This window comes from Hevea brasiliensis, chromosome 11 (genome assembly GCF_030052815.1).
Source record: "Hevea brasiliensis isolate MT/VB/25A 57/8 chromosome 11, ASM3005281v1, whole genome shotgun sequence".
In the NCBI taxonomy this organism is placed as follows: Eukaryota; Viridiplantae; Streptophyta; class Magnoliopsida; order Malpighiales; family Euphorbiaceae; genus Hevea; species Hevea brasiliensis.
The window spans coordinates 59,325,112-59,350,261 of NC_079503.1; positions in this window are offsets into that span (position 1 = coordinate 59,325,112).

Here is a 25,150-nt window from a genome sequence, read left to right on the forward strand (position 1 = left end):
TTGTATGGAGAAAAATGCTACATATACACAAACCATAAGAGTCTGAAGTATCTGCCAACCCTGAAGGAACTTAATTTGAGACAGAGGCGATGGATTGAATTCCTGAAAGATTATGATTGTGTGATTGACTATCACCCTGGAAAGGCAAATGTAGTTGCTGATGCTTTAAGCAGAAAATCTATTGTAGCATTAAGATATCTAAATGCCCAATTATCCTTAACTCATGACGGAGTTCTTTTGGCTGAGTTGTAAGTGAAGTCGAATCAGTTACAACAGATAGACGATGGGCAGAAGACAGATGAGAAATTAATGGTTGTTATGGGCAAAATCACTGAAGGGAAGGAAACTGAATATAAAGTGAAAGAAAATGGGTGCCTGTACTATAAAGAAAGAGGGTGTGTTCCAGATGATAAAGAATTGAAAACCAGTATTCTGAGAGAAGCACATAACAGTGTGTATGCTATGCACCCAGGAAGCACAAAAATGTACCATGACCTGAAACTCCGAACTGGTGGCCAGGTATGAAGAAGGACATAGTTGACTATGTAACTAAATGCTTGACATGTCAGCAAGTCAAAGCAGAACATCAAGTTCCATCAGGTTTGTTACAGTCCATAAATATACCTGAATGGAAATGGAACCGAGTCACTATGGACTTTGTCATTGGTCTACCTCTCACTCAGAAGAAGCATGATGCAGTATGGGTGATTGTTGATAGGTTGACCAAATCAGCACATATTCTGCTAGTCAGAACTGACTACTCACTAGAAAAGCTAGCAGAATTGTACATCAGTGAGATAGTTAGACTACATGGAATTCCACTTTCCATTATATCTGATAGAGACCCGAGGTTTATATCTAGATTTTGGAAGAAATTATAAGAATCCTTGGGCACAGAACTCCATTTTAGTACGGCTTTTCATCCTCAGACGGATGGACAGTCAAAAAGAATAATCCAGGTAAAATTTGAAACTCATTGAGTTACTGCAAACAATAAATTAAACTGATAATGATAATAATAACTGAATATATGTGATAGGTCCTCGAGGATATGCTGAGAAGTTGTGTTATTGAGTTTTGAGGGAAGTTGGGACAGATACCTTCCACTGGCAGAATTTGCATATAACAATAGCTATCAAGCTAGCATACAAATGGCACCTTATGAAGCACTGTATGGGAGAAAATGCAGAACAACTGTATGTTGGATTGAATTGGGTGAAGATAAGCTAGTGGGGCCAGACCTGATAAAATAGACAGAGGAAAAGGTGAAACTAATAAAGGCCAATTTGAAAGTTGCCTCAGATCGACAGAAATCTTATGCTGATTTGAAAAGAAAGGACATTGAGTATGAAGTTGGCGAGAAGGTATTTCTCAAAGTATCACCGTGGAAGAAAGTGCTGAGATTCGAGAAATAGAGAAAATTAATCCCTAGGTTTATTGGCCCATATAAAGTTATTGAACGTGTGGGACCAGTAGGCTACAGATTAGCCATACCACCTGAGCTGGACAAGATACATAATGTGTTCTATGTCTCGATGCTCAGAAAATACAGATCAGATCCTTCACATGTCATCTCAGCAGAAGAAATTGTAGTGCAACCTAACCTGACATATGAAGAAGAACCAATTAAATTCTTGGCACGAGAGGTAAAAGAGCTCAGAAACAAGATAATTCCACTAGTGAAAATCCTATGGAGGCACCATAACACGGAAGAGGCAACGTGGGAGAGCGAGGAGACAATGAGACAATAGTTCCCTCACCTCTTCACATCAGGTAAATTTCGAGGATGAAATTTTTATTTAGAGGGAAAGAGTTGTAATATCCCTCCTGTACGTGTTCTGTACGTTCTGTTGCTCTAGTAGCCAAATAACAGTCCAGGCAAGTCAAGATATCTAGAACTACACTTCGGCGATAGTGAACAGACATATAATGATGAAATAAATAAAAAGAAAATACAAGAAAAATCAAAGAAAAATGAAAGAGAGAAAATGAAACTAAGTTAAATGAGCCCGCACCGCAGCGATGGGTGACCGCACCGAGAAGGCCGTTGCCAACCCTAGGACCATGGGGAACCCTCGAAATTAAATTTTGAGACATAAATAAAGGTTTATTGAAATGTAATTAACACTAGAAATATCAAAGAAAAATTAATAAATTAGTACAAAGAAAAACGAAAAATTGAGAAACAGACAAAAATCGATGTTACCGAAAAATCGGGAATATAACCCAAAGTGGGGAATTTTGGTCATTTGACACTAAGAGCTGCCTTTTGACCTCAATTTCTATTAAGAATAAATGATATTACACTTTAGAAATGACATGAAAAATTAAAATAGGATACAATGTGTAAATAGTAAAAGAATGGAGCTAAATGAGCAAATAAGGAAACTTTAATTATTTAACCATTAAACTATTACCTAGTGCTCCACTAACTCCAGCCATGGGACACTTATCTAAGCCTTCGGACAGCTGAGTCATTTTGTTCTTCATCCTACTTCACCTTGCCGAAATGAAATTCACCATGGAAACCACAATGGCCGCCCCACATGCGACCTTCACGGGTGCATGATCAAGCCACCATTTCCACTTGGTTCCTTCATTAAATCTTGCCTAGTTAGCTTGGGGAAGATATTGGCAATAAGAAAAATGAGATTTGGTGAAGTTTTGATAAGCTTCAAAAGCGGTAAGTGTCGAAAACCTCTCCCTTGCTTTAGTAATCCTTGTGTTTAGGTTGAGGTGAGTATTTTGGTGAAGAGAAATGAAAAAAACATTGAGAAATGAAATGGTCCATTTTTGGCAGCCATGAATATGTGTTGTATTTGAATTTTTCTTACCTCTAATGGATGGAAATTAAGGTTGATTAACTCAAATGGAAGATGTAGTAAGTTAAAATCTAAGTATGTGCATGTAGTGCTTGAATTAAGGGTGTGAAATGGAACCTTAATGCTTTGAGCAAACTGCCATGTTTGGCAGCCCATAATAGCATGAATTTGTGTGTGAATATGAAGTTTATTAATGAAATATGATAGTGTTAAATTGTGGGCAGCATGTATAAGTGATATTGAAGTATGAGTATATTGAAGTGTATGTGTAATATTGACATTGAGATATGTTGAATTTTAGTGGAAGTGAATGTTGAACTTAATAGTGAATTGTGTGCATTGAGCACTTGAATGTTCTACCCAAAATTATTTGCTGGAATTGTGTACAATATATATATAGAAGTATCATTGATTGAATATTGAAGTAATGAGGAGGAGAAGGAATATCAAATTGGAAGTATATGTGTTTTGTGCAGGTTGTGTATTGATGGCAGTACTTAAATTAGGTCATAAGTGCCAAACTGTGAACCTAATTGGTATGAGGCCAATGCGGGGTGAAACTAGACACCAAATAGGCCAACTTTCATGTAGAAATGTTTCCAAAATTCTGCCTAGAAACTGACCTTAAAAATGACCAAATCCGGAATATCAACCTAGCAACCCAGTTTTTTGACCATATGAACAGTAATCATTAGGATGACCATAACTCACTCAAAACAGGTCCAATTGACCTAAAATTTTTACCATAGATAGCTTAGATATAGATCTACAATTTTTATGAAGACACCAAAGACCATAAATGACCAGAACTAAGCCAAATAGCTTGCACAAGTTCGGGTACCAAAACTGCCAGAACTAAAAGTGACCTAAAATTGACCAAATTTTGCACTAAAGGTGCAATCTGTCCAGCTTTAGTAAATTGACCATATCTTGGTCTATACAACTCAGAATGACCTGAAATTTTGCCCCGCATGCAATAAAACATAGAGCTACAATTTTTCTTCTTTGAGCAGAAGCTAAAAACCAAGAGAAATGGGACTTTAAGCTAGACCAATCTAGCACACCAAAAATTGAGAATTTGACATTTACATAGAATGATGCTTGATGCAATTTGGCAATGAATGCTAACTTGTAAAAATGGTAAATTGCACTATATTGGCAGCATATTAAATTACAATATGTGATATGTTGATGCTAGAAACAACTTATCCATAGTACCTAAAAAGGTCAACATATGCATTGACTTATGAATTACATAATAGTTAGTAAACTCTAAAAAATTGAAGAATTAAACAATTAATTTATAATGTACCCTAGTTTGCCTAGTTGACTAGTTTGGATAGGTTGGCATGCCAATAGGATTCTGACAGCTGTTCTGTAAATGGCTTCATGCCATACTGTGTTTTTACAGCTTATTATGCCGCATTGTGACTTTAATAGCCTACGGCTATATATATTGTGCATTTATTATTGGCTTATCGTTAGATTGACTATATAGCTTTTTAGCCGCCCTATTTGCACACCAGGAGACACTTTCTGACCGATCGTGTGATGGCCCGAGGTACTAGGTACCCAGTGTCAGTATATCCATTTATCCAGTCTGGTCAGTAAATAGGCTACACGGGCAGTAATTTAAGTACTATTGAATTCAAATAGCTAAATTCAGTCTACTGACATACAGCACTACAAAAAATTAGCAAATATTGAAATGTTAGCAAATAAAAGTAGAATTAGCAACTGCAAAGTATATCAATGTTATAAATTCGTAAACACTTTATTTACTTTATTTTAGTGTATATTTCTTTATATTTGGCACCACTACGTAAAATTGCTTAGCGCATTGCTTTTGTAACGTGTAGGTATTGGAGACACAGCTGGGGAGCCCAGCAGACCTACGACCGGGTGAGACATCAAATCTGCACAGGAGTCCAGAGTCATCTGCACTGCATTGCATACATGGTAGGACTTAGGATGTCTTGTATTTTGTACTTTTGTTGTATTTTTAAAATTCAGCCCTGTATTTTGTAATATTATGAAAGCTCTAAAGTTTGTAATATTTTGTACATATTAAATAACATGGAGATTTTCTGGATATATTTAAGTTATTATGGACTGTATTATGGAACTGTTTAATGACTGTAAAAGTCCATTGACTTTACTGAGAAATAGAGACTGTGAAATATTTGAGATTTTGATATTATCATATTAAATTATTTTTAACAGGTTTCAAAAGACAATTTTTTCGAAATACAGACGGCACCTTGCCAAATTTTGATTACCATTTTTGAAACACTGATTTTATTAAAGTATGAAAATAGTATCAGCATGATATGAATATTACATAAAAGACTTCTTAAAATCAAATTGAGTTCAGGAAATGAGTTGATTACAGATTAGGTGCTCCGGCACGCCATGTATCACGCCTTACTCGGCTATACTGTAGACGGGTGAGGGTGTTGCATTTTGGCTAATCTAGTAACAAGAGGCCTAGAGAACTATTAAGTCTGACATCTGATCAGAGTAGGAGACATCACTGATTTTATTAAAGTACGAAAATAGTATCAGCATGATATGAATATTACATAAAAGACTTCTTAAAATCAAATTGAGTTCAGGAAATGAGTTGATTACAGACTAGGTGCTCCGGCACACCATGTATCACGCCTTACTCGGCTGTACTATAGACGGGTGAGGGTGTTGCATTTTGGCTAATCTAGTAACAAGAGGCCTAGAGAACTATTAAGTCTGACATCTGATCAGAGTAGGAGACATCGGCCTAGGCCTATATCCTAAGAGGCCAACCAGAGACACCAGTAGTGAGTACATCGGGTCTAACAGTGAAAAGTTCTACCCCAAGAAAATGTGACCATTGTAAAAAGTGGCATAGAGGTGAATGTAGGAGGTTGACTAGAACTTGTTATAGATGTGGAGCCATAGACCATTTTCTGAAGATTGCCTTAAAAGGAATTTTCTACGGATCCAAACAGAGAAACTACCTTCCACTACATAAAGTGATAGTAGATTGGAGAGATTTGAGGCAACTAGGAATACTGTGAGGCCTACATTTGAGACTATGAAATGGCTAGATGCAAGAGTAACACCATTTGTAAATGTCACACCTTACCCTTCATAAGGCATAATATGATCCCGTAGTATACCTAATGAATTAGCAAACTTCGTCTACTGATAACCCATTAAATACACTACAAGGGATTTTAAACCTTTTCTTATTCCTTTTTACAGTGGTGAGCACTTTAGACAAGTGTTAGAATTTTTTTTCTTTTTTAATAAAGTGAACCCAAATCACAAATATGAAGTATCAGTAATTTCTGTAAAACTTTTGGCAGAGTGCCATCTGTATTTTGAATAAAACAGTTCTTCAAAAACCTGTAAAAAGCACTTACAATATATCTCTTCAATCCCAAACTCCAATAATAGTTTAACACAATAAATTTCTCAACATTTGTCAACTCAATTCAATATAAATTTCTAGTATTTTCAAAAGTTGAGATAAGAGAAATATGTCACAATATTTTTACAGGCCAAAATAATTTACAATTTTAGTTTACAACTGCTTAAGACCAGTACAATATATACATACAGAGCACATACATTACAACAAAAACTACAAAAATATGGTATACTCAATATACCCGGCGAAATCTCAAAATATAGCATAAGCAGCCTACTCTGCTGCTCTATCCGTCTGTCTACCTGCGACAGTAATGAAAAAGCTATCGCTGAGCCAATGTCTCAGTGGTGCACAACATTAAGAAAATATAATGTAAAACCATAAACCATAAATCATATGAACTGTGGATACTTAAAATCATAGTTGAATTCAAAAGACAGTAAATGTTATAAAGAATTGAACTCCATTTCACAATATCACAATAAATATCAATAAATCACACACATAGCTTAATGATGATTCCATAGTCAAATTTGTCCCAAAAGCCAATAGCTAATGAGGAATAAAGGGAATTCAAAGTCAATTCGTCCCACTAGATAAGCTAGCGAGGAATTCAATCAAATATACATGATAGCTGTGGTTTCAAACCATTTACAATATTTTTCAAGCAATAAGTATCCATCAAATGTCATTCAAACAGATTTTCCACAATTTAAACAATAACATACAAATTGTCATAATTTATTTCAATTGAAAATTCAAAAGAAATAACTATTGTGCACAAACCTCTGAAGAGTAACCTCTTGGCCCTGACTCAGTGTTTCCTTCCCCTTCCCTGAGTCTTTGCTAACTGAAACACACAATTTAAAGTATTTCAGTACTCATTTAAACTATCTCTAATAATAAGGTTCAATAATTAACTTATTTAGTACTATTGCTTTCCTTAGTCAACCTATAATATTGACCCTTAATGCACTATAGGGGAATAAATTTTAATGTTACCAATATGTCACATTTTATAGTCCTTTAGTATTGATATATGTTACCAAATTCATTTTCAAGTGTATTGCATTTTATTGCAATTTATCGGATTTCGGTATGCTATTTTGACCTAGCCGAATGACCTAGTTTCCTCGGTTTACGGTTTCTGGTCTGACTTACAAACTTGTAGGTCTATGTCTTAGTGAACTTTTGCCACAAATTTTAGGTCATTTGGAGTTTGGTAGACCAAGTTATGGTCATTTTACTATTGCTGGTCAGATTGCACTAAAATGGGAAACTTCGGTCATTTTTAGGTCATTTCCGGTTCTGGCAATTTTTATACCCGCATTTGTGCAAGCATTTTGACTTGCTTATGGTCATTTCTGGGTTTTGGTGTCTTCATAAGAGTTGTAGCTCTATGTCTAAGCTATCCATGGTATAAATTTTAGATCAACTGGACCTGTTATGAGTGACTTATGGCAAAAAAACTGACTGCTATCCAAATGGTAAATTTTCAGATTTGCAAAGTCACTAATCCAGATTTGGTCAATTCTCATGTCACTTTTTGGATAGAATTTAGGTAGGCTTTCTTTATGAAAGTTGGCACATTTTGTGCCTAGTTTCACCTCCAATTGGCCTCATACCAATTGGAGTCACACACTTAGGGTTATAGGCTCATTTGCACACTGCCCTCTACATGCCTCTCAAACACCAAACCAAACACACATTCGCCAACTATATCTTCACTTCCCCAAACCATTTTGCATTTGGTACTAACTATAACCATTCATTACTTTACAGTATAGGTCAACTTGGACAGAATATAACAACTTCACAATACAAATGCAATCATAATTCACAAAGTCCACACCCAACAATATATACACATAAACACTCCTAATTATTACACATACTTCTATCATCAAATTACATATCTTATCACTACTATTTCATGTACATATGCTGCCATTTTTTTGTACCTTACTTCAATAACATTTCATGAACTTAAACATTACCAATTTTCACCATGAGGCTGTAATGGCCCGGCCCACTAGTGATATTGTCCGCTCTAGGCCGAAGCCCTCACGGTTTTAAAACGCGTCACTAGGAGTTACGAACCACCAACTAATAAACCTAGCATCTCTCCCGTGTTTTGTCGATGTGGGATTTGCCTAGGGTGTTACAATACACCCCCCTTATGGGACTCAGCGTCCTCACTGAGGTTTGCCCCACCATCGTTCAAGGTTGCACGCGGAGCGGCTCTGATACCACAAATGTAATGGCCCGGCCCACTAGTGATGTTGTCTGCTCTAGGCCGAAGCCCTCACGGTTTTAAAACGCGTCACTAGGAGTTACGAACCACCAACTTATAAACCCAGCATCTCTCCCGTGTTTTGTCGATGTGGGATTTGCCTAGGGTGTTACAGAGGCTGCCCAAGTAACACATTCACATCAAACTTTCATTTTCACTTTTCAAGCTTACCATTCAAACTTTATACATGGAAATCAACTTCAATATATTTAATCACTTAAATCAATACCCCAAATAACCAAATAGATGAAGAAAACAAGTTAAAATATTGAACTTCCATGGCTGCCGAAATGAAGCATCAACCTAACTCATCAAAACTTCAACTTTTCTTCCATAAATCAACTCACCACTACCTTAGTTACAATTTTAATGAAACAAGAAATGAAAACAACCACTTACGTCTTTTGAAGCTTCTTAAAAACTCACCAAAACTTATCTTTCTTGCTCCCTAATTTCTGCCCAAGGTGTGTAGACAACTTTTAATGAAGAAACCTTAACCACTTGAAGTTTGGATCATGGATGCATGGAGCTCACAATGGGACGGCAATGGTGGTTTTAGAGAGAAGTTGGGTTTGGCAAGTTTGAAGGATTTGTGGAAGAAGAAGATGAAATGGTTAGTGCTCCACTAATTTGTCCCTTAGTAATTTTTTTAAGGTGTCCATAGTGCTCCACTAATTTATTTTAATCTTATTATAGTTTAAAGTTTTCATAATTGCATTTAATCCCCACATTTCCCTAAATTTCATTACACATTTAATTTCCTTTTCTATGGGGTCCCAAAATTTAAATACTATTTGTTTTTAATGGACATTTAGGTCAAAAGGCAACTCGGGGTGTTAATTGACCATAATGCCCCTATTCGGGTTATATTCCCGATTTTTCGATAACACCGATTTTGTCGATTTCTCGATTTTTCATTTTTCTTTGTACTAATTACTTAATTTTTCTTTGACATTTCTAATGTCATTTATACTTCAATAGATGTTTATTTAAGTCTTAAAAATATTATCCAGGGTTCCCCGCAGTACAGGGCTAGTCAACGGTCCACGCCGTAACTTTTCGGTGCGGTCACCCATCGCTACGGTTTTCGGCTCGTTTAACTTAGTTACATTTCATTGCTCTTATTTTTCCTTTATTTTTCTTGTATTTTCGTCTATTGTATATTTATTATTTTATGTTTCCTCACTAACATTTAAGTGTAGTTTCAGGCATTCTAGCTGTTCGGACAGACACTGGTCATTGGAACAGTAGAACGCACTACCTAATATAGGGGTGTTATAGTAAATGTCATCCAAGCTAGTGAGGAGTCAAATCCAAATATTGAAGAGGCAACACGGGAAAGTGGAGAAGCAAGGAGGTAACAGATTCCTTGACCATTTACACCAGATAAATTTCGAGGATGAAATTTTATTTAGGGGGGAAGAGTTATGACATCCTCATTTTAGGAAGTTCGTATATTCTACTGTTTTGATGACTAATGTTTGTTCAGACGGCCAAAATGTCTGGAACTATATTCAAAGTAGAGTGAGGAGTCCTAAATAACCTAAATAATGACAAGAAAAATTAAGGAAAAATTTAAGAAATGAAATGCAAAGAGGTTAAATGAGTCAGAGTTATAGCGATGGGTAACCCTAATGGGAAGCGACTGTGAAGACAGTTGGCAACCTTAGACTAGTGGGGAACCCTGTGAAATAATTATTAGGACATAAGTGAAGGATTACTGAGGTTTAGATGATAATAGAATGCCAGAAAAATACAAGAAAATCCATGTAAATTGCTACAGACAATTTTACCTCAGTAAACAAACAAAAGGGCATTTCAATCATTTCATCCTCAATGTTGAATTTTGACCTAAATATCAATTAAAGTGATAGAGATTAAGATAAATAAAATAAATTAAAATTACAAATTTATTGATGGAAATGAGAAAAGGAAGAAAAAGGAAATGAAAATGGAATTTATTACATAAGCATTTCATCATGATGACCTAAGCATGACTCAAGTATGATGACAAAATGATTTCATAAAAACTTAATACAATTATCATAGGATAAATATAGAAACAAAAGACAAAATTTAATTAATCAAACACTCATCTTCTTCCTTGTCTTCCACCTTGGCCAAAACTCTATGGGAGTATTCTTCCATGTTTCTTCAAACTTCCAAGCTTGAATTCCCATGCTATTCCACCATAAAACCTTGGGAAATATAGAGGTTTGATGAATTCATGAATATAATTATGATTATTCATGTTGATTAACAAGTAGATATGAGTTGTATATGGATTTGCATATGTTATGCTTGAATTGTAAAAATTGAAGTTATGGTTTTGACCAAACTTTGAGAAGTTTGTGTATGGCTTGAAATTGATGATGTTGAGATCAATTGTTAACTATTAGAAGTGCCATGAATGTGAATTGAAGTTTGGGAGTTGGGTGGAATTGAAATTGGGAGTGTTGAATTTTCATGTAGGATTTTAGACCTATGAGTCCAGTGTGGTTTTTAAGCCATAGAGAGAGTTGTGTTGTTCAAATTAGTGTGAAGTTAATTGGAGATGAAACCGAGGATAAGTTGCTACATTTTTCATAAAGAGACCATGACCAAAAATTGACCCTAACCTGACCTAGAAATTGCTTGAATCCGGGTAATCCTATTCTGGACCCAGAAAAATGACCAAATGAATAGTAAATGTTCAAATGGCCATAACTCACTCTAGGAAGGTTATAATGACCTGATTTTTAAACCATTGGAAAGGTTAGACATAGGAGCACATTTTTCATGGAGGACAGAAACCCAAATTCTGACCATAACCTAATCAAATTGCTAACCAAATTTAGCTCATCAAAACTACTAAAATCAAAAATTGCCTAGAAATTTTGGACACTAACCAATCCAGCCAGTTATGGTAAAAATGCCATAAATTGAGCTACAAAACTCTAAATGGAGTGATTAAAAAAGGGACTTAAATTAGCGACATTAAGGAACAACTTTGATAAAGGAAAGTTAGCCAAAATCCTACTGTAGATTGGTCCAATAGAATAGTAAATTTAGGTGACCAAAACTTAAAATTTGGAAATACTTCTAGAAAGACTTGAATTACAATTGGTAACTAATGCTAAAAAATTTATAACCCAAAATGTGGTATGATCATGTGTTTAGAATTTATATTTCTATTCTTTATGAAATAGTCAAAATTTACATGAATAGTAATATAAATAGTAACCACCATTACATGTCAAATGGCATAATAAATTAGAGAAGCCATTGTAATTGTTAAATACATGATGTGGTTAGTAAATTGTGATTCTTGAACCTAAATGACCCTAAGACATAAGAGAATAACTCGTATGAAGGACCTTAGGCTAAAATATGACTATAACATGTCTAATGTTAGTAGTATGCCCTAGAGCATATCATTTAGTATGTATCTTGTACATATTTTTATTAATAAAGGCATTTCCACTTTTCCGTTTACATAATATATTTATGTGTAATAGAAAAGGTCCATTGATATTTTGTTAGAAATATTATTCTTAAGTTGTTAAGAATATGAGTGACAATATTTCTAGCACAAAGTATCATAAATAGGTTCACAATCGAGGATACTTCATAATAAGGACTTGACTTATCCAGAAAGATTGTATTCATGTTTGTTCCCAAGTTATTTATATGAGATATAAATAAGATGGAATGGTGAGTCTCATGCCATATAACAAACATGATAGGCACTTATAAATGATAAGTAGGCCGAACCAGTGACACTTATGACAAGCACATGGAGTTTACTCTTGTCAATGTTTTGTCATAAATCATATCAGTGCATATAATCTTTAGACCTGAGATAGCACAGTTATCTTGTATATAGGTAGTTTGAGTTTGATACTGCTTTCATACTTGTACTATGTATGGGTATATGGGCATGTGTTGGCTCCTACTAGTTATATATGGAGGTAGGTGTTGATCAAGATGGAATCTGTTCCTCTAAGTAAATAGAGATAAAATCCTATGTTCATTTAATTGTTCTTGATGTTTCAAGTTCCTGGCCAGGACAGATAGATTTATTCAGAAAAGAGTTTCTGATGAGAAAAATCTTTTTAATCAAGAACTAGAATTAAAAGAGAACATAATATTCATAGCAAATGGAGTTTGACATAAACCATGACTCCAGCTTGAGTTGGGATTTTGTAACAGAGAGATTCCAGTGCATGGTAACATATGATTATAGGTTCATTTAAGGTAAATCTTATTACTAATTGGGTAGCCATGGCATGCTATGCTAGGTGTTAACCATGGTCTATGAGGTTCATAAAATGATTTAGAGAAATCATTTATGGTAAGAAAGAGTTCTGATGATATTAAGAGTTGATATCATGTCTCATTGCCAATTAGTGATGAGCCTAGTAAGTCACACACATACACAAGTTATCACCTATTTAAATATGATTTAATTAATTAATTAAAGAGTTTAATTGATTAATTAAATAGATTTGGTTTGCAATTAAATTGCAAAGTCCCTAGCATGACTTGAAACCAAATCTAGATTATTGGATGTGTAGTATAAATTAAATTTATATTTAAAGTGTTTAAATATGAATTTAATTGATGAGAAATTAATTAATAGAGATTAATTAATTAATTTATATTTGATATAAATTAATTAGAAGAAGAAAATAATTATTTTGGGTTAAGAGCTCAAAATTAAGACACAGGGGCATTTTGGTCATTTCACAGTGTGACACGTGGCACCATGAGATGGTGACACATGGCATAACACATAAGCTTGCCAAATGTTTTTTAATCATGTAAGATGATTAAAATCAAGATTAAATATAGGTTTGACAGTTGGCACAATGTGATTGGGTCACTTAAACCTAGAGCTAATCAAAAGGTGACATGTGGCTAGGGTTTAATGTGTTAACCTAGCTATTTAAGTGTGGTTATGAAAAGAAAACATAACCAGCAGCCTCTCCTCTCAATTGTCACGCCACTTTGAGCCTCTCCAGCTATTTCTCTTTATCTCTCATCAATTCAAAGAGATTAGCCATCAATCTCTTGAATTAAGAACACTAGAAATTGTTTCTAGCGTCCTGTTTACATCTCTAATCTCTTAAAAGGCAGAACTTGAATTTCTAATTAATAGAAAAGGCTTTAGAAGCTGTTCAAGGGCTGCCATAGGTGTTCTTGGTGTGGACAAGCTAGAGGGACAACATCCGTGTCCTCAAGACGAATCTCAAAGGCGCAGACACGCCGCAGACATCAAGAGGTTAGTGTAATCGTTCTTGATTTAATCTAGGTTCTAAAATTAATCTGATTAATTTTAAAATCTTAAATGGCAAATACAGATCCAAAAACATATTAAAAGAGTTTTAATATGTTGTTTATCATTGAAATCAAATAGATAAAAATAAATCTTGCATGGTGCATGTGACCCTAGGTGAAAATTTTTGAATTCAATGGTACAATCTTGTGTTTTTCACGCCTGCCTTCAATTGGTATCAGAGCCACTATATTTGCCATTTAGATTGTTGATTATATAATTTAATTGTGTGTTTGATCATGAGATCAAGAGATTCATTGCTGGTTGGATCATGAGATGTGGCGTCACACATGGTGAAGCCACCATTGGTGGCGGCAACAATGGTTCCTTGGGTGGTTCAAGGTTTGGCTTTTAATTCTGCAATTGTTGTATGATCTAAGGCCTATTCTTTGACTAATTAAAGTGTTTAATTAGTTGTTTTAATCACACAATTAAATTATGATTCAAATCAGAATTTTAAAAATTGTTTGAATGTGATTCAAATCTGAATTTTAAAAGTTGTTTGAATGTGATTCAAATCTGAATTTTTAAAGTTGTTTGAATCATATTTAAATATGATTTTTTAAAATTGATTCAATAAAATTCAGATCTGATTTTTTAAGAAATATTTGAATGTGATTCAAATCTGTTTTTTTTTTTTAAATGTTTGAATGTGATTCAAATCTGAATTTTTGAAGTTTGAATGTGATTCAAATCTAAATTTTTAAATTTGTTTGAATGAGATTCAAATCTGAATTTTTAAATTTATTTGAATCATATTCAAATCTGGATTTTTAAGTTGAATATGAGATATTCAATTTAATTTAAGTATGTATGTTTTATTTAATTGTTAAATAGTGATATGCATGATGGATGATCATGGACTATAAAAGACCAATGTGATTGGATTTATTTCTTTTATGTTTCTTTGGGATTGTAAATTAATTAATTTATTTTAATTTATTTTGGGCATGTATTATTAAGTTTGTAATATTTTTGGGTTGTAATTTCATTTATTTAAGTTCTTGTAAATTCGCCTTGGTATGCCAAGGATTACTATGTAATATTGGATTGCAAGAAGTTCAAGGAGGTCAAGAGCATTGGTGGGACCAGTGGGAGGAATTCAATATCAAGTGTTGATTATGTACTCCTTCAGCAACTCTTGTAAAATGAATGAATGAAATGCACCTAGGAATGCCCTGATTCAATTCTTGGTGGCTCGAATTGAATCCCTTAGAAAGTCCATGATCATACCATATTTATCGCTTATCCATGAATGCATGAGATGTATGGGAATGTATGCAATTATATGATATATGCATGCTAAATGGATAATGTGCAAAGTGAGACCTTAATAGTAATTAGGATGGCTATAAAATCTTCCAAACAAATGATTAAGTTGGAAATGCTATAATTAAAGTAATTATAACATAAGCCCTCCATTGGGGCAATTATTTTAAGAAATTTTAAATAGTTGCATGAGATGCAATTAATTTAAGAGATTTTCTTAAGAATAATTGTTAAGCATGAGATGTTGTAAATATGTAAATGGTTTGGTGGCCAATATTGGATGTACCTGAGGACATTAAAATTATTTGCATAATTACTGGCTCAATGGGATCAACTTAACTAATGCAAGATAAGTCAATAATGGATGTACCTGAGATTTTGAGCATTAGGGGCTAGGTAAAGGATTGAACCTCACATGAGATGTGATGGGCAAGGAGCTGCTCACTTATAGTTTATTGTAATTCCAATAATGGATGTACCTGAGGATGATCAATAGAATTATAAGAATTCAATCACCCACTAGAAATCCATCCAACTAGGATTTCCGTTTTCTACTTTGGAAGTGTAGGATTCGCTAAGTTAGTGGGAGGACCAATTTGATTAAAAGACCATAATCATATTTGGTTAATTACATGATACATTTACTAATTAATCTGGTTATTTCTGCAATTAATTTTCTGATAATAATGAGCACAGAACAACTACCACCATCCAATATCCTTGCAAGCATACTTGATCGCAATAGGTTGACAGGACCTAATCTATCTGATTGGCTAAGAAATTTGAAACTTTTCCTGAACCTTGAACATATAGGATATGTTCTAGATTCAAATGTTCCTGGTCCCTTACCTCCAGAGGCCACACAAGAGGAACATGAAACTTTGGACAAGTGGAAGGAGCATGATATGAGAGCTAAGTGTTACATGCTTGCTTCCATGAGTAATGAGTTACAGAAGCAACATGAGAGTATGTGAGTGAGATCCTCCGTCACCTACAAGAGTTGTATGGTGAGCATAGCAAGAATGTTAGGTATGAGATATCTAGGCAGCTGTTCCGCATGAGGATGTCTGAGGGACAGAATGTTGGGGATCATGTCCACAAGATGATTCAGCTGATTGAGCAGTTGGAATATATCTTGACTTCAACATGGATTTCCAACTACATACGGATTTGATCCTTCAGTCCCTTCCTGGGTCTTTTAGGAAATTTTGTGACAAATTTCCATATGACTCAACAGGAATGCACCTTAGCTGGTTTACTCAACATGCTGGTTATTGCCCAAAAGAATATGCCAGGCAATAAAGGAAAAGAGGTAGCTTTGGTTGCATCTTCTTCTACTGGAAAGTCCAACAAGAAGAAGGGCAATAAGAAAAAGAAACCTCAGATTCCTGGTCCTTCCAAGAAAATAGCTAAACAGAAAAGGAAGACTAAAGCTGATAAAGGCAAGGGAAAGTGTTTCCACTGCCAACAGGAAAGTGTTTCCATTGCCAGTAAGAAAGTGTTTCCACTGGCTAGAGTATAGTAATCTAAAAAAATGCAATGCCATGGTGAAAACCAACTCAAGTTCAAAATATATTTGGCACTTAAGGTTATGTCATGTTGCAGAAGATAGGATTACAAAATTGGAGAAAATGGGGATTTTATCCTCATTGGGCTCTGAGCCTGCTCCAACTTGTGAATCTTGCCTTCAGGGCAAAATGACTAGATCACCCTTTGTTGGACAAGGGTTAAGAGCTGAAAATATTTTGGAGCTAATACATAGTGATGTATGTTGTCCATTTAAAGAAATGGCTAGAGGGGGCTTTCATTATTTTATTACCTTTATTGATGATAAATCAAGGTTTGGGTATTTGTATTTGATGAAATACAAACATGAATCCTTTGAAAGGTTTAAGGAATTTAAATCTGAAGTAGAAAATCAAACAGGAAAAAGTATTAAAGCTCTTCGATCAGATCGTGGAGGTGAATATTTGAGTACTGAATTTTGATGAATACTTGAGAGAGCATGGCATTGTTTCTCAGCTGACTCCTCCAGGAACGCCACAACTGAATGGTGTATCTGAAAGGAGAAATCGTACCCTATTGGATATGGTACGTAGTATGATGAGCTATACTGATATGCCAATCTCCTTTTGGGGATTTGCATTAGAATCAGCTTTACATATTCTGAATAGGATTCCATCAAAATTAGTTTCTTCCACACCTTATGAGATATGGCATGGAAGAAAACCAAGTCTTAAGCATGTTAAGATTTGGGGTTGTCCAGCTTATATCAAAAAGCTGAACACTGATAAATTGGAGACCAGATCAGAAAAAGGTCGATTTGTTGGATATCCAAAAGATAGTTTTGGATATTATTTTTATTTGCCTATTTCACAAAAGGTTGTGATAAGTAGAGATGCCACATTTCTTGAACAACAGTTTGTTCAAGAAGGAGGCAAAGGAAGGCAAATAGAGTTAGAATTGGAGAATTCTAACCAACCAACAGATCAGATGGATATAGATCCATCTAGTCAACCAATACCCGTTGATGAAACATCTACAGCTGTTCCTCGTAGAACAACCAGGGTATCTCACCCACCAGTGAGATATGGTTTTCTTCATGAAAAAGAACAAGAGTTGTCTACTCATGAAGAAGTAGATCATGGAGATGATCCACTTACCTATGAAGAAGCTATATCAGATATAGACTCTTCAAAATGGATTGATGCTATGAAATCCGAGATTGATTCCATGTGTAAGAATCAAGTTTGGGATCTTGTTGACCCACAAGGTATTGTACCTATAGGGAACAAATGGGTTTTCAAGAAGAAAATTGGTTACGATGGAAAGGTAGAGACCTATAAGGCAAGGCTAGTAGCGAAAGGGTTTCGCCAAAGGCAAGGAATCGACTATGAGGAGATTTTCTGCTTTGTTGCCATGCTTAAATCAATTAGGATTTTATTAGCAATAGTGTGTACTATGATTATGAGATTTGGCGGATGGATGTCAAAATGCTTTTCTCAATGGATACATTGAAGAAAACATTTTCATGGAACAACCTAAGGGATTTGAATCCCAAGATGGTTCCAAGGTATGCAAGCTAAAGCGATCCATTTATGGGTTGAAACAAGCTTCGAGGAGTTGGAACATCCGTTTTGATGAAGCCATTAAATCCTTTGGTTTTATCAAAAAATGAGGATGAGCCATGTGTATATAAGAAGGTTAGTGACAGTGCTATCACTTTCCTTGTCTTATATGTGGATGACATACTGTTGATGGGTAATGACACAGGTATGTTGACGACTATAAAGATATGGTTGTCAAATACATTCTCCATGAAAGACTTAGGGGAGGCAACCTATATTCTTGGGATTCGCATCTATAGAGATAGAGTGAAAAGAATAATTGGTTTATCCCAAAGTCTATATTTGGAAAAGGTGTTAAAGAAGTTTAACATGCTTGATTCCAAGAGAGGATTGTTACCAGTGAGACATGGTATCCACCTTTCTAAAGAGATGTCTCCAAAGACACCTGAAGAAAGAGATAAGATGGCCAGGATTCCATATGCTTCGGCTATTGGAAGTTTAATGTATGCAATGTTGTGTACTAGGCGGATATCGCATATCTTTGTTAGTTTGACTAGCGGTATCAATCCAATCCAGTTTGGAACACTAGATAGTATCAAGAATATCCTTAAGTACTTGAGAAGAACTAAGGATTTATTCTTGATTTATGGAGTGGAGACTTGCAATTGGATGGTTATCGATTCGATTTCCAATCGGATATCGATGATAGAAAGTCTACCTCTGGATATGTGTTCATTTGTAATGGAGGTGCGATCGGTTGGAAGAGTTCCAAACAGAGCATGACCGCAGATTCCACTCATCGAGGTGAGTATATTCTTTGCATCGAATCTTTGCAAAAGAAGCTGTTTGGATGAATAAGTTCGTGACAGAACTTACAGTAGTTCCTTCCATTGAGTCAGCAGTTTCACTACACTATGACAATAATGGAGCAGTCAAATAGACTAAGGAACTAAGGTCTCACCCAAAATCCAAACACATAGAAAGGCACTACCACATTATCAGAGATATAGTTGGGCAAGGCGATATAGCCATGCAGAAAAAATAACATCAGCTGAAAAATCCAGCTGATCCATTCACTAAGCCTATGTCACAGACTCAGTTAGACCGACATCTTGAGAAGATAGGTCTAAGATATTGTAATGAATGGCTCTAGTGCTAGTGGGAGATTGTTAGTAGTATGCCCTAGAGCATATCATTTAGTATGTATCTTGTACATATTTTTATTAATAAAGGCATTTCCACTTTTCCGTTTACATAATATATTTATGTGTAATAGAAAAGGTCCATTGATATTTTGTTAGAAATATTATTCTTAAGTTGTTAAGAATATGAGTGACAATATTTCTAGCACAAAGTATCATAAATAGGTTCACAATCGAGGATACTTCATAATAAGGACATGACTTATCCAGAAAGATTGCATTCATGTTTGTTCCCAAGTTATTTATATGAGATATAAATAAGATGGAATGGTGAGTCTCATGCCATATAACAAACATGATAGGCACTTATAAATGATAAGTAGGCGAACCGGTGACACTTATGACAAGCACATGGAGTTTACTCTTGTCAATGTTTTGTCATAAATCATATCGAGGCATATAATCTTTAGACACGAGATAGCACAGTTATCTTGTATATAGGTAGTTTGAGTTTGATACTGCTTTCATACTTGTACTATGTATGGGTATATGGGCATGTGTTGGCTCCTACTAGTTATATATGGAGGTAGGTGTTGATCAAGATGGAATCTGTTCCTCTAAGTAAATAGAGATAAAATCCTATGTTCATTTAATTGTTCTTGATGTTTCAAGTTCTGGCAGACAGATAGATTTATTCGTAAAAGAGTTTCGATGAGAAAAATCTTTTAATCAAGAACTAGAATTAAAAGAGAACATAATATTCATAGCAAATGGAGTTTGACATAAACCATGACTCGGCTTGAGTTGGGATTTTTGTAGAGAGATTCCAGTGCATGGTAACATATGATTATAGGTTCATTTAAGGTAAATCTTATTACTAATTGGGTAGCCATGGCATGCTATGCTAGGTGTTAACCATGGTCTATGAGGTTCATAAAATGATTTAGAGAAATCATTTATGGTAAGAAAGAGTTCTGATGAGATTAAGAGTTGATATCATGTCTCATTGCCAATTAGTGATGAGCCTAGTAAGTCACACACATACACAAGTTATCACCTATTTAAATATGATTTAATTAATTAATTAAAGAGTTTAATTGATTAATTAAATAGATTTGGTTTGCAATTAAATTGCAAAGTCCCTAGCATGACTTGAAACCAAATCTAGATTATTGGATGTGTAGTATAAATTAAATTTATATTTAAAGTGTTTAAATATGAATTTAATTGATGAGAAATTAATTAATAGAGATTAATTAATTAATTTATATTTGATATAAATTAATTAGAAGAAGAAAATAATTATTTTGGGTTAAGAGCTCAAAATTAAGACACAGGGGCATTTTGGTCATTTCATAGTGTGACACGTGGCACCATGAGATGGTGACACATGGCATAACACATAAGCTTGCCAAATGTTTTTTAATCATGTAAGATGATTAAAATCAAGATTAAATATAGGTTTGACAGTTGGCACAATGTGATTGGGTCACTTAAACCTAGAGCTAATCAAAAGGTGACATGTGGCTAGGGTTTAATGTGTTAACCTAGCTATTTAAGTGTGGTTATGAAAAGAAAACATAACCAGCAGCCTCTCCTCTCAATTTTCACGCCACTTTGAGCCTCTCCAGCTATTTCTCTTTATCTCTCATCAATTCAAAGAGATTAGCCATCAATCTCTTGAATTAAGAACACTAGAAATTGTTTCTAGCGTCCTGTTTACATCTCTAATCTCTTAAAAGGCAGAACTTGAATTTCTAATTAATAGAAAAGGCTTTAGAAGCTGTTCAAGGGCTGCCATAGGTGTTCTTGGTGTGGACAAGCTAGAGGGACAACATCTGGTGTCCTGAAGACGAATCTCAAAGGCGCAGACACGCTGCAGCACATTAAGAGGTTAGTGTAATCGTTCTTGATTTAATCTAGGGTTCTAAAATTAATCTGATTAATTTTAAAATCTTAAATGGCAAATACAGATCCAAAAACATATTAAAAGAGTTTTAATATGTTGTTTATCATTGAAATCAAATAGATAAAAATAAATCTTGCATGGTGCATGTGACCCTAGGTGAAAATTTTTGAATTCAATGGTATAATCTTGTGTTTTTCACGCTTCCGTTCCTTCATCTAAATGGTTGGACAATGTTAGGATTCCAAAATCTACCTGGTTTTGGAATTAGAAAAAGACAATGAACCGTTTTTTGTTATTTGACCATAAATTGAGTTCTAAATCTTTAATTGACATGATTCAAAATAATTTGAAAAGCTATGATGAATGCCTAAAACTTTGTTTTAGGGACCTAGAACCAATTCTAAGCCTAAGTGCTCGAAATTGTAAGACAAAGAAGACAGAAAATCCTAAAACTTGTAATCTTATTGGGTTCAACACCCTGGATAGTTATTAATCAATTGATTATAACTAGAGTTATACTACTTCAAAATAAATGAAATCTATGAGTACAGGTATCATGTGAAAATTAAATTCGGCATTGTGTTTCCATTGGGAATAGAATTAAAATGCTGCAAAATATAAATAGAAAATATAATGAAATAATAAAACATATTAACACTTAATGGTACTAATGTGCCCATGTATTGCTTAGGCACGTGTATCAGATTGGATAGATTGGCATGCCAATAGGGAATTGATTTAGCAGTACTGCATAAGGCTTTATGCCTATTATTATGGCTTTATGCCCACAGTTATGGCTTATATGGCCGATTATGTGTTACCATGGCTTTTTAGCCATATAATTGCATAAATGGTTGACATTTTGCGTCCCATGGTATGACAGCCCAACACACCATGGTTGTCACACCTATTCCCTTGTAAGGCATGACATGTTCCCATAGCATACCTAATGAATTACTGAACTACACCTACCGATAACCCATAAATTATGCTACAAGAGATTTTAAACAAATCATAGCTTTTGATCTTATCAATTCTTTTGTGGAAAACTACATGGGAGTAGTTAAAATTCCATGTAAACATTCATTGGAAATAATGATAGACTAAATATTGCAAAAGTTACATTTCCATAAGTCTGAAAATAAAATACAAATAGTTACAAATTCAAAATGTGATAGCAATGCAATGCTTTTAAATACAGACTGCTCAATGTCCGCACATCCATACATTTAGGTACAAAATACATCAAAAGGAAATTACAGGGGTATACCTATGATATATACCCACAATCAAAACCAAAATGCTGCTTCCAAGTCTCTCACTCGGTAGCCTTTTCCTTTCCCTTACCTGCGATAGCATAAATAAGCTATCACTAAGTATATCACTCAGTGGTGCACAACTAATAACTTTAAAACTTAAAGTTAAGTAAAACTTGTCAAAGCATAATAAATCACATTTTTCTTAAGCATGAAAACTTAACAATAGTTCTAAGTCCATTAAAGCCATTTATTGCAACAACATTTCAAATGAGAAATCACACTTCATAAATCACAATTCACAAAGCATTAGTGTTGCCAACATCAACACACAGTTTAGGCCATGACATAAATTTCACGATTAGTGCCGTGTTGTAAACCATGACAAAGCAATCTCAACCTCACTAACCATTATTAATGAGGGAAGGGCTAGCTAGCTAATGAGTACTCATATAGTTTGATGCCACTAGCCGTTATTAATGGGAGACATAAGCAATTTTTACTATTTGGGATTTCCAAACGGGACTGTCATGCTAACTGTTGTTTAAAAACTAGTTCATAAAATTCCATTCAAATAATTGCATTTCAATTCGCTTAACACAAATCATTCAAGAATTTATTCTTATAGGGTTGGCAACACACAATTCATAAAGTTTAAAGAGAAAATCACAATTGCTATCAAAACATTCAAACTCATAATTCATTCAAAATAATTTTCAATATTAAGATTAATTACATAAACTTAGTTGTGTACAAACCTTCTATATTTCTTCTTTCTTGTTACTTACTTCTCCTTGCCTGTTCCAACTTTTTTCTCTACTAAAAACACACAAATAGAATGCCTCAATACTCATCTCAATTGCTGACAAGTACTCATTACATGAGTGTCTAATGCATCCCAAGTTAGCTTTGTAAATTTTAGAAAGTTTTGGTTTTTTGGCAGCTTAGTACATTGAACTTTGAACCCAATTTTTACTTAGTTTCAATCATAATTTGGTGAGGTGTTCTTCATGAAAATTGTCCCTCTAGGTCTCATCTTTATTTCCCTTTTTGAATCACCTCATTTGGAGTTGTGTAGCCAAAGTTATAGTCAAATGAATTTTACTGTTCATGTGGGGCTACTTCTAGCAGCTTTGATGACTTAAATTTGGCCAACAATTTGATCGGGTTATGTTCATAATTTGGCTCTTAGTTCTTCATATAAAGTGTTCTAATATCTTTTAAGTTTCCATCAGTTTAGGAATAACCTAAATTGGAGCTTTCTAAAGAGAGTTATGGCTGTTTAAATTTTACTATTTATGTTACTATTCATTACTTTGGCAGATTTATCAACTCAACTTTGCTCAGCAATTTGGTTGGGTTAAGTTCGTAATTAGGCTTCAAGTTCTGCATAAGAAATGTTTTACTATGTATTAAGTTTCTATCGATTCAAGAATCACCTAAATCAGAGTTTTCTAGAGAGAGTTATAGCCTTGCAAATTTACTGTTCATATGGTCAATTTACAGATTTCCAGCAGATTTGGTGACTCAGATTTGCTTTGCAATTTGATTGGGTTAAGTCCATAATTTGTGTCATACCTTACCCCTCTGTAAGGCATAATATAATCCCGTAGAATACCTAATGAACTACCGAACTTCACCTACCGATAACTCATTAAGTACCCTACAAGGGATTTTAAAACAATTTTCTTATTTTTAATAAGTTATAAGCATTTTCTAATAAGTATTTAAAAATTTAGTTAAAATTTAAAACTAGTTAATATTTTTGGTCCATTTTAGTTTTCTGCAAATTTAATAAAAATTTTGATAGAGTTCTGTCTGTATTTTGAGAAACCAGTTCTTCAAATACCTGTGAAAAGCACTTCTAAAAATGTTTTCTCAACAACCACTTCAATTTCACAATCAAAATCAATCCATTTCAACAACTCCACAATCATTTCAATCAATTTCTCAAGTTTAAAATTCAATAATCCTCAAAATGCTAACAATAAATTTCATTCAAATTAAATAAAATAGTTCCACTCATATTTCATTAGAGACAAAACAGTTTATATATATATATATATCATTACAAAATTTACATCAAAGGAAATTCAAACTAAATTTTTTTATTACAAACTTCATACAAACTTTGTACAAGCTGCTCAAGACCCATTTACATGTCCATACTTTTATATGCAATACATACATCAAAAGAAATATTTACAATTAGGGTATAAATTATACCCGATTACTTTAAGCTGATAGCTCCTCACACCTCAAGAAATACCGGTCTGCTCCTCTAGTCTCTCAGATCTGCGGCAAAGAATAGAAGCTATCGCTGAGTACTAGGACTCAGTGGTGCACAACATACTAAAATAATCTTTATGCAAAACTTAAATCACATTTATTCAAAAATTTGACTAAACATGAGCATTAAACACAAAACATGAATTATAAAATTTTAATACAAACCAAGTTCATTTCGAAGTATCAAAACACATTTTATAAAACCCACAGTTAGATCATGCCAATCGAAACAAATAGAATCTCAATAGCCAGAGGCTAAAGAGAAATCACATCACAAGGCTAGCTAGCTCAAATATATGGATACCCATTCACATCCTCTTCTACTGGCACACCTCAACACTTCTCTAGAGAAGGAATCAAAATTCGAAACTAA